The sequence below is a fragment of the Choloepus didactylus genome, chromosome 5, assembly GCF_015220235.1.
Source record: "Choloepus didactylus isolate mChoDid1 chromosome 5, mChoDid1.pri, whole genome shotgun sequence".
NCBI lineage: Eukaryota > Metazoa > Chordata > Mammalia > Pilosa > Megalonychidae > Choloepus > Choloepus didactylus.
Window position 1 is genome coordinate 146,651,134 of NC_051311.1, and position 15,176 is coordinate 146,666,309.

The 15,176-nt window shown below is 40.3% G+C and overlaps 1 protein-coding gene across 2 annotated transcripts in view; it reads right to left on the minus strand.

Moving 5' to 3' along the window:
- AOAH (acyloxyacyl hydrolase) overlaps positions 1-15,176 on the minus strand; it is a 185,226-nt gene that overhangs the window by 59,905 nt on the left and 110,145 nt on the right. The gene's annotated exons all lie outside the window — the stretch shown is intronic.

Sequence of the window (15,176 nt, forward strand, 5' to 3'; positions counted from 1 at the left end):
CATTGATTTAATTTAGAAGATTTGTTTGAACATCTTTAATTAGTTGTTTCAACTCCTGTATCTCATTTGGAGTGTTAGTTTGTTTCTTTGACTGAACCATATCTTTGGCTTCCTGGTATGACTCGTGATTTTTGCTGGTGTCTAGGCATCTGATTTCCTTGATTTATTTATTCTGGTGCTCATTTTCTCTCCTTTACCTAGGGCTTTCTTGCTGGCTGGCTTTGTTCTCTATCTGTTCTTTGACATTCTGTTCAACTTATTCCAGACCTGTAGCATAGCATCTGTTTAACTGATCAGAATTTTTCAGCTCTCATTTTTCTGGATCTTGCCCTGCCTATATGGAAGTTTGTTTATTTTTGAGGAGGGTCTCCCCAGATAGGATCGACCCCAATCAGATTTTCCCAGACAAGTCAGGCCCAGGACTCAAGAAGAGGGTGTAACCAGTATCAAATTCCCCTGAGGATGGGATCCAGCAGGGTGCCAGTCTTTCCTGTGAATCCTCTGGATTCTTTGCTTTTTCTATTCTGCCCAGCAGGTGGTGCTTGTCAGCCTGTAGCTTCCCACCAGCGTAAAGTGATACAGAGTCTTTAATTCTCAGCAGGCCCTGTCCCTGCCAGGGTCATGGTTGAGACAGAGGCTGAGGCAGAGGGTGGGCTTAAACTGTTTCTTTTTTTCAGCCTCTGGGGTCTGAATTGTCTGAATGAGAGCCAAGACTTGAGCCAAGACCCACACCCCTTTCTTGGGGAAGATACACCCTTCAGGGAATTATCTCCTTCACCTGTCTACTTACTTTGTTTCTCAGATGTTCCTTAAGTCTGTCCTTTCCTGGGGCAGTACTGACAACTGAAAAAGCCTTCTGTCAGTTCCAACTCCCCCACCCCACCCCAGTTTGCCAATCAAAAGCTGGAGTTGGTACCCTGCTCTATGTACTCCTTTTCTTGGGACACAACCCTTTTCTATATTCTATACTCAGCCAACTCTCAATGCCTCTGTTTTTTTTTTTTTCCCCCATCAGCCCCACCTCCTCTCTGCTAGGGAGACATCTCCAGGTTCCTTTCCTGCTTTCTCCAGGTTTAACAAGCTCTAAGCTTGTATTCAGTTTTCTGAATTGGTTAACTAAGTCTGCAGTTGGAGCTTGGTTGAGCTACCTTCTCTTGCCCCTAGTAGAGACTGCTTCTTTTTCCCTCAAGAAGTGACCAGCCTGCCATGCCAGTGGATGAGGGATGCCAGCCTCCACAAATTGGGAGACTTTACTTAGAGTTCTGTGCTGTGATCTCGGCCCTTCCACCCATTCCAGACAAGGGTACGATGTATGTATGGTCATGGAAGCCGCCAAAACAGTTGTTCCAGACAGTTCCTGACTATTTATTAACTACCCTAGAGGATGAACAAAATTCCACATCTCCTTATGCCACCATCTTGTCCCATCTCATGAGGAATACATTTTTGAAATGGTGGTTTAAATAAAGAGGAACAGATATGTTTAGTGCAAGGCTTATCAGGGCCTTTAATATGCCAAAAGGCTTTGTGTGTCTCCAAGAAAAGGTGTAATATGAAACATTGCCTAGACTTATTTGACTGCAGAACACTGTTGAATATCTCTCTCTCTCTCTCTCTCTCTCTCTCTCTCTCTCTCTCTCTGTGTGTTTATGGGAATGGGATATCTCCAGAAACTAGCATTCCACTGAGCATCCTTTGAGAAATGCTGTCTAGATTATTAAAACAATTTCCTTTTAAGTCACAAACTGATCTTTTCAGATTTATAAGCACCCACACTCTTAAATCTCTCAGCCTCTCAATATAATGTTTACCCTGGTCAAATCTGGGGTTGGGAAAGGTCAAGATTGGGAGAGTAATAACTGCTCCAAGCTCAAAGGCTGAGGAAGAAATCCTTAAGGGGAGGTTAACTTAACAGGTAGGAAACCTTGTCTGAGTCCAGCAACTCATGAATTATTGAACACAATGTCCATGAAGTCTATTTCCCTGCTCTACTTTGCTGCTCCAAATTCAAAATCTATCATGCTGTCTTGTTAATCTTTTCATGTCTGAACTCCTAGCACCTTTTCTCTACTCATCTTCACCTCTGCACATACCCCTGCATAATTAGCTCATTGCCAGTCTCCTTAAATACACAACAAACCATATCCTGCATGTTTATCTCTCTTTGAGGCTGAAGTCTTGGTTATTATGCGATACAGTGAACTAGGGGTTACTAAGGGTTCTGAGATATGGCTAGTATCAAAGGATTAGAAGGAATTTTATAAAGTCTTTAAACCAATTCCCTGGCCCCATGCTCAACTGACCTCCATCTATATCAGAAAGAAAACTACTCACCCTTTTCTTAAAACCTCCTAGTAGAAGTCCCTGGATAAAGCCTGTCTGGTTTTTGAGTTATCCACTTTTATCCTGTTCCACCACCCTGTCCTAACCTTTCACATCAAGTGACTCTCACTGACTCTTCTATCTTTCTGAGCCTCAGTTTATTTTTCTGACTTATTCTCTAAGATTAAAGAAGAGGAGCCTCAGAAATTAGACCCAAATTAGCTGTGCCTCTGGGGTAAGAAATAGCCTCAGGAATTCCTCCAGGAACTGAGACATCATTATTTCTTGAATAATGCTGCACTTGGTTTATCCAGAAGACTTCCGACACACACAGGCTTTTGGGACACCCTTCTGTTGCCTTTCTCTAGTTGGTTCTATTCTGAGTCAACATTGGAGGAAACAATTTTTTTTTTCAGTTTTAAATCAACCCCTTTAATTTGTCTGCCTTAATCTCAATGGCCCATTCTTGATTTTACTCATCATTTTGGTTTGTTTTCTTTTTTCTTTCAGTCAGACTGAAATGGGGTGGGGGGTGGAGGAAGCTTGGAAAGATCTAAGAGTAAGTGAGCTTTTTGCATGTTATCTGAGCTAATGTTTGGAAGAAAACAAATAGCCACTCTGTTTCAGATTAACCTAATTTTGAATTTTGGTGCTAGAAGTTGAAATTGACCAGTGCATCTTCACATGCCTGTACTGCATGGGCCTCCAGTATATGATTTAATATGGTATACCTCTCAGTGTATTCCTCATCTTGGGGATATCAGTGATTTAGGCATTGGGTAAGGTGTGAGGAAGACAACTTTTAAGTACCCCTCCTCTGCACTCCTCAAATTTCAGGGCTGAAGCAATCATCTCTTTTACTAGCACTTTGGGGTTTGGATGTGCAGCAGAGGAAAAAAGGAGAAACAGAAGATCATATCAGGACACTTGGATCATGTGGATATGAGGAAGGAAGAGGAGAGGGATTTAAGACAACTAACTGTCATTACAGTGACCTCCATTATGCATAGTACCTTTAGCTAGTCCTATAAATACAAGTTCAGCTGAAAATGCAAATAGATGGCTTTCTATTAATCAATCTTCCCAATTTATAGGCATCCCAAAACATTGTATTGATCCCTCTATATTCTCAGGATCCCTAAGTACTCCATGAAAATTCAATTCCTAGACTTTATAAGAGAGATTATATATTTGGTCTGAGAAATTACCATTTTCCAGATGAAAGAAAGCTGTGTCTTTGACTACATAGAACACTTTTCTAGTGCTTAGTACAGGAGCCTGCAAGCCAAAACTCTTGATGCTATTTCTGATCAGAAATCTTAATGAAACTATTTGCCTGTTAGTTAGGATTTCTATATTCTTGTAAAGAAAGGTAAAACTAACTGTATCTACAATATTAATAACCACACTGTTTACTTTTCATGAGCAGGTCATGAGCAAAACTGTATTGCAGTACATAAATTCCATTTTTAGAATTATCAAAAACACATTTATGACTAAGTATTGGTAGCAGTTACTCTCCCAGAAGAAAATAAACCCTCTTTATTGACCGTGAAATTATTTTAGTATTGAACTCAGATCTATTGTCCATTTCCCATCTGCTTTTTCAAAATATAATAAAATAGTCAAGGCAGAGGGCGTAAATGATGCAGTGTATAAAGTATTCATTTCAGGCTTCTGGGTAAAGATAGCAGATTGAAGACAAGCATTTACTTCTCTCGCACTAAAATGGCAGTAAATGAATGTGTCCACAAGAACAGAGAACAGCAGCGGCCAACAGCCACAAAATGTTGGAAGCTAGAAAGCAGATGGACAGTGGTAATGGACTTAGACTGCGACCTAAGCTTGCAGGAGGGAATGCCAAGAAGCAACCCAACTGATTCACACTGCAGAGCCCCCAGAAGACTTGGGAGTTAATTGCATGTGGTACCTCCAGAAATGGGGGTGGAGCTAAAAAATAGAAGTATCCATCAGAAGATTACTTAAGAAGCAGTTAGAGCCTCAGATCTCTTCCTGGCTGGCCAGTTGCTGTGCTCCCTGAGGCATTGACTATGGTTACTCAATGGTATTCAACTGGTGACTGGGTTCCAGGGCCCAAGATGGCCTTACTCATGTGCCTGGTGTCTTGAAAGGACCAGCTAGAAGTCTGTGTTCAGTGGTGTCCCTCTTCCTCTCCATGAGTTTCATATAAGCTTTAGAGTTGAAATGGTTCAACTCTTTTGTTTGGCGAGGTTCACCACCTCAAGTCTTTGCTCAAATCTCATCTTTTCAGTGAGTTATATCTTAGCCCCTCTATTCTTAATCATTCTTCCCTTATTTATACATAGCATGAATCACCTTCTAGCATGCTCTGAAATTTGCTAAAAAATTCGTGATGTTTACCTGGCTACTTAATTGATAATTTTCCATTAAACTCATTTTTTTTTCCAATTTGTTGACTGTGTGGTTGTAGAGTAAGGAATTTGGCCCCCCAAAAGAGGACTGGCCTTTGTCTAGGCTCATGGGGGGTAACTGCTAAATTAAAGAAATCACAATTTCTTGTGATTATGTGATAAGAATGTCTTTTGTTATTCATGGTGGGCCACAGACCACACCTGATAATTTATGCTAATGAAATGACAGGGTGGAGAGGGCCACACCAGAAAGACCCACTATATGATTAAGGGGGTAGGTTTTGAGCCAAGTCATATCAGCCTGACTTCCAGGGAGGGGAGGGGGCCTGGAGATTGAGTTCAACCGTGTGGGACTTCATAATGTCCAATAAAAACTGTGGACATGCAAAGTTTGAAGAGCTTCCGTGATTGATAATATACACTGATGTGCTTAGAAGAAGACAGGTTATGACTTCCTGTGGCAAGAACATGGAAGGTATACTATGAAACATTGCCTTGCATTTGAGACCCTCCCAGACCTCACCCTATTTGTGTCTTCTCGTTTGTATCCTTTTACTCTAATAAAACTGTAGTCCTAAGTATAGTGCTTTCAGTGAATTCTGTGTGTCCTGGTGAACTAGTGAACCTGAATCCCTGAATTTGTAGCCAGTTGGTCAGAGGGGCTGGTGGCCTGGGTCCCTGAGCTTGTGGCTGGTCCCTGACGGGGAGTCTTGTAGACAATTGTCCCTAACCTGTGGGATCTGGCCCAACTCCAGGTAGAGTCAAAATTGTATTGCCCTTGAGACAGAAGTTGTTTGCAGTGGTTATTTTAACAGTTTAGTGAATTTTGCTAATTTCTTTTAGAAGTTTATTATAGGACACAGTTGAATTCCAAGGGTTTAAGTTACACTAATTTGTTTCATTACACATCACATCATGCAGCTGGTGATTTAATTCACGCTGTTTATACTCCTCTTCCCTGGTCCCTAGCATTTTCCCAATATGTTAATTCCTGCAAGTCTGATTTGTTTTAGGCAATCTGGGAAAATACCTGTGAAGGTTTGCAGAGTGTAGAGCATCCTACAAATGAGAAGGGATGTCATAATAAACTTATTCAGCAATCCTTCTATTGAGGATCTATGTGCCACATAATGTGCCTTTGCTGGGGCTACAAATTGAAGTCAAGTCTGATTCCTGCACTCAAGATGATCAGAATCCAGGTGCAGGGCAGGCAGGGTGAGGAGACAATTAGTCTTGATAAAGTGAGGACCTTGGCATTGGAGGACACGATAGAAGCAGGAGAGGGGGAGGTTGGGGTTATGAAGAAGCTGCTTCAAGGGACTAACCACAAGCGAGGGGAGATGGAGGTGAGGGGAAATGCCTATGAACAGATGTGCAAACCAACTGGCAATCGAGGTTACAAAATAGAACGACAGTAAAATATTACTGGTCCAACTCCGGGTATAGTGAAAATTAGAAGGATGGCAAAAATTAGAAGGATGGACAATATCCAGTTTGGGCAATGGTGTGGGGAAGCACTACTCTCACATACTGCCTACTGGGGAGTATGAGTTGGCATAGCCCTGTTGGAGTGCAACTTGGCAGTATTATAAGAAAAATTGAAAGTGTGTACATTTTGGACTAGCAATTCTTCTTCCAGAGAAATCCTCACAAGTATTCATAAAGCGGCCCATGCAGAATTTCATTGCTACATTATTGGGAATAATGAGAATTTGAAAATAACTTGAATGCCCATCAATCAGAAAATGAAGGGAAAAAAACCTTACTATGAAATACTACACTCTATTGGACAAGAATGGAAAATGTTTCAAGAAGTATTATTAAAGTATAAAAGCAATTTATAGAATGGTGCACACAGTATGAGATATGACAGCATGAGATACGAGAAAATCTCAAAACGTATTTACTTCTTTACGTACAAAATGTATGCATTTAAATACATAGGAAGGGTCCGGAAAAAATTATGCTGAACTGATAACAGAGTTTTCTTCTGGGAAAAGGAGTGGACTTGGGGGACATAAAGGGGAACTTTGACTTTTTACTTTCCATACATCAGTATTCTTTTAATGTGAAAATATATTCCTGTTTTGAATAATTAAAAAATTAAATGAAAAATTTTAAATGGGTAGGGGTCTGGGGGAAGTCATTGCAGGTGGAAGGATTTGCTGATATATGGCATGGGGGGTTTCTTCTTTGAGGGGCCACAGGCACCTCCACATGCCTGCCTGGATTCCACTCCTTCTTACCTTCTTTAGGCCCTGTTTCTTCTTTCATCCGTCTTTCCTTCTCTTTTGGATCATTCCTATCACTAAAAGCATGCTGTAGGATTTCCTATCTTAAAAAAGTCTCCCCTATCTTTTATTCTCCTTCAGCTATCACTCTATTTCTTTGCTCCCTTCCATAGCAAAACTGTCAAAAAGGGTTTTTTGTGCTCACCTGCATTTTTTTCATCCCCTCCTGAACCGATTCCCCCCAGTTGGGCTTCCATCCCTGCCCCTCTGAAGCCTTTCCAGTCGGTCTCCCTATGATCACCGTCTTGTAAGTCAACTCTGTTCTCAGTTCTCATCTTTATCAGCCTTACAGCAGCACTTAACTGATGATTATTTCTCCTTTGACACACTTCTTTCACTAGGTCTCTAGGACACCAATCCCTTCCAGTTTCTCTTTACTCTGGGGACTGTTCCTTTTCAGTCTTCTCTTCCCAACCTTTAAATGTCAGAGCCCCCCATCCTCTGCTCTGAGCCATGTTTAGTTTTTTGCACTCAGTCTCTAAAACAGCAGTTCTCCAACTTTTGGTTGAGGACTTTTTTACACTCTTTAAATTATTGAGGACCCCAAAGAGCTTTTGTTTTATTTGGGTGTGGTAGGCTGAGTTGTGTAGCCCAGTTTGGACCTGTTCTTGGTCTTGGTTTGCATTGTGGTGAGTGTGGACCCATGGTAAATAGGATCTCTCAGGGGTGTTTGGTTAAGGTGTGGCCCAACTGAATCAGGTTGGGCTTTAATATGGGTGGCCCAACTGAATCAGGTTGGGCTTTAATGTGGGTGACTGGAGTCCTGTATAAGCAGAGTGAGAGTCAAACATAGAGAAAGCCTTGGGAAGAAGCCAGAAGTCAGTGGAACCCGGAGGAGAAAGGAGACAAATGGCCATGTGCATTGCTGTGTGACAGAAAAGCCAAGGCCCAAGGATTGCTCGGCAGCTGGCCCCAGAATGCTACTTTCTTCAAAGAGAAAGCATCGCTTTGCTGATGCCTCAATTTTGGGCTTCTCCTAGTCCCCAAACTGTGAGCCAATAAATTCCTGTTGTTTATGCCAACCCATTGAATGTTATTGTTTTAGCAGATGGGAAACTAAGACAGTGGGTTAGAGGGAAATTAAAACTAAGAAATTTTAAAAATATTTAATTATTAATTCATTTAAAACAACAATCATAAAGTCATTACATGCTAACATAAATAGCATATTTTTATGGAAAATAACTATATTTTCCAAAAAGAACTACCCCAAATTAGTGAAAAGAATGGCATTGTTTTACATGTTTGCAAATCTCTTTAATGCCTGGCTATTTAATAGAAATCAGCTGGATCCTCCTATCTGCTTCTGCATTAAACTGTTGTGATATGTTGTTTTGGTGGAAGTATTTGAAGAAATCTGGCCTTTTACATACATGTAGTTAGAAAAAGGAGTAGCATTCTAATAGTCTTTTTAGATAACTGTACTTCTTTTTGATTCTACATCAAAACTGGACAGTGGTGATTTCTTAAAAATTGATTAGTTGCAATGCGGAATCTGAAACCATATCAGTGAGCTTTCTGTGCTTTACATTAAAATGCACTGGTTTATCTTGAACTTTGAATGAATTTTCTACATCAGGCACTGGCCATTTGGAAAACATTGGTTCTCTGAGGAATGCAGATATTCCAAATGTTGATACATTTTATTATAAAACATTGAAAAATCACTTTGTTGTATTACCACCGAGCTCATCAGAAAAGTGTTTGTGAGTATTGGGAAACTGTCAAGTTCGTGGTATAAGATACGAGTGTTCCAAATTTGTATTTTTCTTTGAAAGCTCAAATTTTATGATTCGTGACAAATGCTGTCAAATTGTTTTCTTTGAAGTGAGAAACTCATTTCATTCATTTTAGATAAACTATCTGCCACATGTACAAGTCTGAATAACCATTGCGTGTTGTCAGTCGTTCTTTCAACAAAACTGTTGTTCCGTGAACAAAGAGTGACTAGTTCAGCTCTCAACTCAATCACACAAGTTCTTTCCCTTGAGACAACCCTAGCACAGAAGTGCTTGCTGCATGCTTCCCATTTCATCACGTGAAATTATTAAAAAGTCATGTAGGTACTTAATTTAATATAATTAGAGATTTTTATGCTTTATAGGTGATATATTTAAGGGAAACTGGCTTTTTTTTTTTTAAACTGGGAGTAAGCAGGGGTGAAAAATACGATGACTACTAGTATTGCTTGGTGTCATGCTAAGGTGTCAGCAGTTTTACCCATCATTGTTTTTGCACCATTGGTACAAATGTCAACACAGTGAAGAAGGCAAATAATGTGTTAGTATGGTTATGAAAATAGTTTTTACCCTGTGGATCCCTTGAAAGAGTCTTGACTTCCTTTCTAGGAGTCCACAGACCACACTTGGAGGATCACTGCTGTAGATGTTATCCCACTCCAGTCAGCCTCATCCAACTCCAGATGACCAACTCTCTGGCTAATTATTTGTTTTGCAAAGTATAAGAGGACTAATCATCTGCAATTATATCACATATAATTTGTGAATAATGGATTTAATAAGGTTATTAAGCCCATCAGTGTTTAGTACTTACAGGCCTTGTTTTTTTTTTAAACATGAAATTAGGTTAGCAAACCTTAGCTGCAAATCCCTGCTCTCCATTTTTTTGTTTTTAATGCCCCTAGCGACTTGATCTGGAGTTGTACACTGCTTTTCAAAATCTTAATCTCCCATGTAACATCTATTGAGTAGGAGAGAGTAGATAACCTTTTAACATGCAGATTCTAGGATACCTCTCATTAAAGATGGGTGTTTAAATGTCCTTGAAGAGCAGTTCCCCGTACTACAATGGCTTTGGCTATCTCTTTCTAAACTGCTGCATCTCTGGCCCGATACAGCAAATTTAAGCCAGAAGTGAAGGGAGCAACATTTACTCTAGAAAATTCCACCAGGTTTCTACCCACTTACATTGACCTGCTGATTCTACTCTTTATCTCTCCAGTTTGACTTGGTAACTTTGGTAACTGCTTTTGTTTCTTTTGGCTTTCATGACTTTTTATGTCTAACTTTAGCTTCTTACTTAATTCTGCTTTTTAAAGCTCTGATTGTTGCCCTGTTTTTCCTCCCAGCCTCCTTCTGCACCCCTAGCTTTGGAGAACCTGTCTTATCATTTAGCCCTCAGCCTGCAGAACTTCTCTGATTGGGTCCAGTTTCAGAAGGGGATGTGGGCAGCCATAAATGCTCATTTTAGATATGGTAGGGTACATGTGGTTATTTTTGTTAAAGATTTGGGAGTATTTCTTCCTTCCCAGTTTTCCTCTCTGGGTTGGAGGAAAGAGTACACATAAAGGACTATGTGGAGTACCATTTTCATTTAGAAGCTGATCAAGCATCCAGTGTCACACAGTGCAGTGCTTACTGTGCATGAACCTGACCTTCACAGCACAGTAACCCTGCCCTTGGCAAAAGTTGGTTCTGAAAGCATATTTGGTAGAGGAAGAGTTTCTCTTCCTTAAAAACTTCTTCGAAGGTTTCTAAGTCAAGCAGAATCATAAAATTGGATAAGGACTTGAATGTCAAGTCTTATAACCAGTAAACAGGAAATTAGAACTTCAGAGATCACCTGGTCCAACTCAACTTTATTATGTCAATGGGATCCTGGAATGCTGTATTTCCCACTGGGACACACAGAACTAGAACCCCATTAACTCTAAATACGGTCCTCCTTCTACCACACCCCACTGACCCATTGGGCTCTGAAATTTTAGATACTGTTTTTAAATGTGAAGTCCTTCCTCCTGAATTTTTGGTATTATTTCCCATCCTTCTCCACATGTATGTGGCTTTGGCCTCTTTAACATAAATAGAATTTTCCTGTTACATTAATTGCTTTTGGAAGTGATCTGTATACAAAGCACTATTTTTGATCTTTTAAAAAATACCTTTTTTCTTCTAAATTACAGTTATAGTTCTCCTCCCTAACAGAGGCTACCAATCCCCAAGTTACCAACCTCATGGAGACTTTTTACTGCTTTTGACCTACTCAGTTGCTTTGTGAATCACATTGGTGCCTGGAAAAAAACAACATGTGGTTTTTAAGGTGTATCACTTTTTATAGGATTTTCTGAAGCCCGAGAGCCAGGAGAACAGATTTTGTTAATGTAGACTCAGCTGAAGGAACTAAGAATTTGCAAAATTAAAGGGTTATGTTTGTCTTTTAATGCATGCACATAATTTCAATTTGAGTCATATTCATGCCTCCAAAAGGAGATATTAAACTCTGAGGGGGCAAAGAATAGAATGGAAAAAAGTAGGGAAAGGAACCAGCTTCTCTTCTAAACTGCATCTTTTCACTTTCACAAGTTGCATTTTCCAAAGAACATTGTTAATACCTGTGTTAGATTGAATCACGTACCCCAACAAAAGACATATTCTTAATCTTAATCTGTGTCTCTGTGGATGTGAACCCATTTGTAAATAGGTTTCTTTGAAGATGTATTATTAGATAAGATGTGGACTTATTTGTGAAGAGGCTCTCCTAAGATCTTATTTAGATGTGGCCAAATTGAATCACAGTGGGTCTTCATTCATATTACGGTATGCCTTATGTGCCAGTTTGTATATATTATGTCCCCCAGAAAAAGCCATATTCTTTAATGCAGTCTTGTGGGGGCAGACATGTTAGTGTTGATTAAATTGGAATCCTTTTATTGAGTGTTTCTATGGAGTTGTGACTCAATCAACTGAGTGAAACACTTTATTGGGTTATTTCCATGGAGATATGGACCCCACCCATACAGGGTGGGTCTTGATTTAATTGCTGGAGCCCTATAAAAAAGCTCACAGGCAGACTTCAGAGGAGCTGCAACTGAGAGACACATTTTGAAGATGGCCTTTGAAAGCTGACATTTTGGAGAACGCCATTTTGAAACGCAACCTGGGAGCAAGCAGACGCCAGCCACGTGCCTTCCCAACTAACAGAGGTTTTCCGGACGCCAATGGCCATCCTTCAGTGAAGGTACCCTGTTGTTAATGCCTTACCTTGGACACTTTATGGCCTTAAGACTATAACTTTGTAAGCAAATAAACCCTTTTATAAAAGCCAATCCATTTCTGGTATTTTTCATAATGGTAGCATTAGTAAACTGGAATACCTTACAAAGAAAGGAAATTTGGATGTAGTCAGAGAAGCCTGAAAACGGAAAAGCCAGAAGCCAGAGAAAGCCACAGGAGGAGAGCAGGGACATTGCCATGTGATAGAACACTCCATCTCCAGAATGCTTCCAACGCTGAGAGAAAGCATGGCCTTGCCAACATCTTGATTTTGGACTTCTAGCCTTCAAAACCATGAGACAGGAAATGTTTGTGGTTTAAGCCCACATGCTGTGCAGGATTTGTTATAGTAGCTCTGGCAAACTAAGATAAGACCTGTAGCATAAAGCTGATCACAGATAGGAAAAAGCACATACTAGAGATCCAGTTAAATAGAGAAATTCATAAATTCTGTTCCATATTGATAAGTGTTTGGACTCAAAGGGACATTTCCTCAAAATCCCTGAAGCAGCTGCCACATATCTCTTACTAGTGCATCTTCTAGGTCAATATTCTTTTTGATCTCCTGATTCTGCAAAGAGAGGAGCTCCATCATATGCTCATCTCTCTTTTTATACATATTTATTTTTGTACTTTATAACTTTTTCTTTTTTTAATAAGGAAGTTGGTCTAGCATAGAGTATCTGCAGGTATAATTCACATGAAGACACATGAGACAGTTGGCAATAACCACTGCTCTGTTGAATGGAGCTACCCAGGGAGTAGCTGCCCATGTTTCTCCTTATTGCTGGAATCCATTGCATCTCATATTGCAAACAGAGAATTTCCTTTTCTATCAAAAAGAGTTGAATATATTCCTCCCCATTATAGCTGTGTGGTGGAAAACATAGGCACAGTACATAGAAACAGCCGGCAAAAAGATTATTCTGGGAGAGATGACTAGAGGGCTTGGGGCCCCACAGACACAGGGAGAAAAGCCACTGCAGGGAAGGTGAACAACCAGTTGTCCTGTGAACCTCCTTAGAAATACAACAGATAAGGGCAGTACTTAGTCAGCACTGAGTAAATTGCCTAAGCAAGGACCAAGTGCAACACAGACCCTAAACCAGCCATGCCTACATGGCCACTTCTTTTGTGAGATGGTATCAGAATCTCTTTGCAGACCTTGTACGAGTTAGAAGCCATTATCTAAAGACTCACAGCTCTTCCTGTTCCTTTCACCCTCTGCCAAACTTCTAAGGAAGATCCTGTTAGCCTGGCAACATCTGATCTGGATAATGGGTAGAGGCTGCTGCAGGATGGAGGGCTAGTAGGAATTCCATTGAAAAGAGAGCAAACCCCTAGTCTGAGGACAGAAAGGAAGAGGGAGACTGACTTCCCCTGCAAATCACTAACAGAAACTAAAAACAACTGAACAGAGCCAGTTTGGGTGCAGGAGCTAAGTTTGGGTAGAGTTTGGGGGACATTTATATGTAAGGGGTGGGAGCTTAAGTAGAAAGCAATGAGGAAACAAATTTTCACCAATTTTGCTTGACATGGCACATGGATTCTTCTCCTGAACATTCTTTGGGTGATTCCAGCAAAGATTTGAGCTGCTTACGATTACTTATAAACACAAGACTGGTATTTCTTTTATGGCAACTTCATGAGGTTTCAGATCAAAAAGTGATGGAGCTTCACAGGGTTCATATGTAAATTTAAGCTGCCATTAAGGGTATACAGAGTAAACTGTGTCCATTTGTAATTCTTAACCAACTCTTTTTGTTATTCTCATAAAGCCATGATTTAAGGAAACTTCCAGGTATTTTTATAGACTAGCAGGATTGGGTGGAAGATGCAAATATTATTTTCTTAATTCTGATATTCACAGTAGGGAGATAAACAAGGTTCTTCCAGAAAGCTGCTTTAGATGGGCTTCTCTCTGGGTGTGTTCTAGGGAACAAAAGACAACAGCAGCTGCAGCGCTGGAAAGATCGGGATGGAGACCGGGCTCAGGGGAGCCCCAACTACTAAGAGTATTAGGACCCTACAAAGGGAAAACAGGCATATGCCCAAGATCTGAAACAATGCATGCCAAGTCTCCCCGTGGACTTGGGGAGTGGTTCTTTAGTTCTTAGTCATTTCCCGAATCCCATAGCTATGCTGTCAATCAAAGGGACAATGGCGTGAGGGAGACATGTCTCTGCATATAGAATAAGACCACACATCAAGGTGGGGGTTGTGGGCTAGGAGGGCCCTTATCTATCAAATTCCTCTCCTTGGGATGAAATGGCATGAGGTTCCATGACACAGATTTGAGTTTGTATTCGCCTACCACTTCTTTTTGGCTGTGTGATCTTGGACAAGATTCCTGTATTTCAAAATTCAGAAAATAGTACCACCTACCTGGCAAAGCAATTAAATGAGATAGTCTCTATATAACACTCAGTACACTGCTTTATACATAGTGACTTCCCTTGGAGGTTACTTCTTACTCTTACTGCTATTGTAATTGTTAGTATTCTTGCAATAATAACTAGGACTTGCTTGTTTATTTTAAAAGATTAAACTTGAAAACCTACACCTAAACTTGAAAACACATTCCTTCTGCCTTCCCTATATTTGTAGATGATTCCTACATAAATATGAGTAAGTTTTCCTGAAGGTTGATTTTCTTTCCTAGCTTCTTGCCTACTCCTTTCATCACTGCAGTCTCCTAAATCCTTTTGGGTTTGGGCCCCTTACCTAATACCCCAAAAGGATAGGGCTATTGCTAATTTCCCTGAACTCTTTGTCCACTGAACCCTATAGCTCTGTGTTGAAACCCGTCTTTTGGCACCTCTCGCTCTCTCTGTCTCTCTTTTTTCTTATCTTTCATTATCATTATTTGTGCATTTGCCTCATCTCTCTTCTTGACTGTAATCAACTTCAGAGACAGGATAAGCTTTATTTACCTTTAAAACATCTGTAGGATGTAGCTCAGTGCCTGAGTGGGAGGTAAGCATTCAATAAGAATCTTTTAAAATGAATGATTAAACATAATAATCAAATAAATTATTCAGATATGAAACGTCCTCTGTTAAAAAAAAAAAAAGGGCTGCTAAGACTATAACTGGCTGTCCCTTGGGCATTTGTGCCCCTCACTGACTTGGGTACCCCAGGCCCGATGCACACTTGCC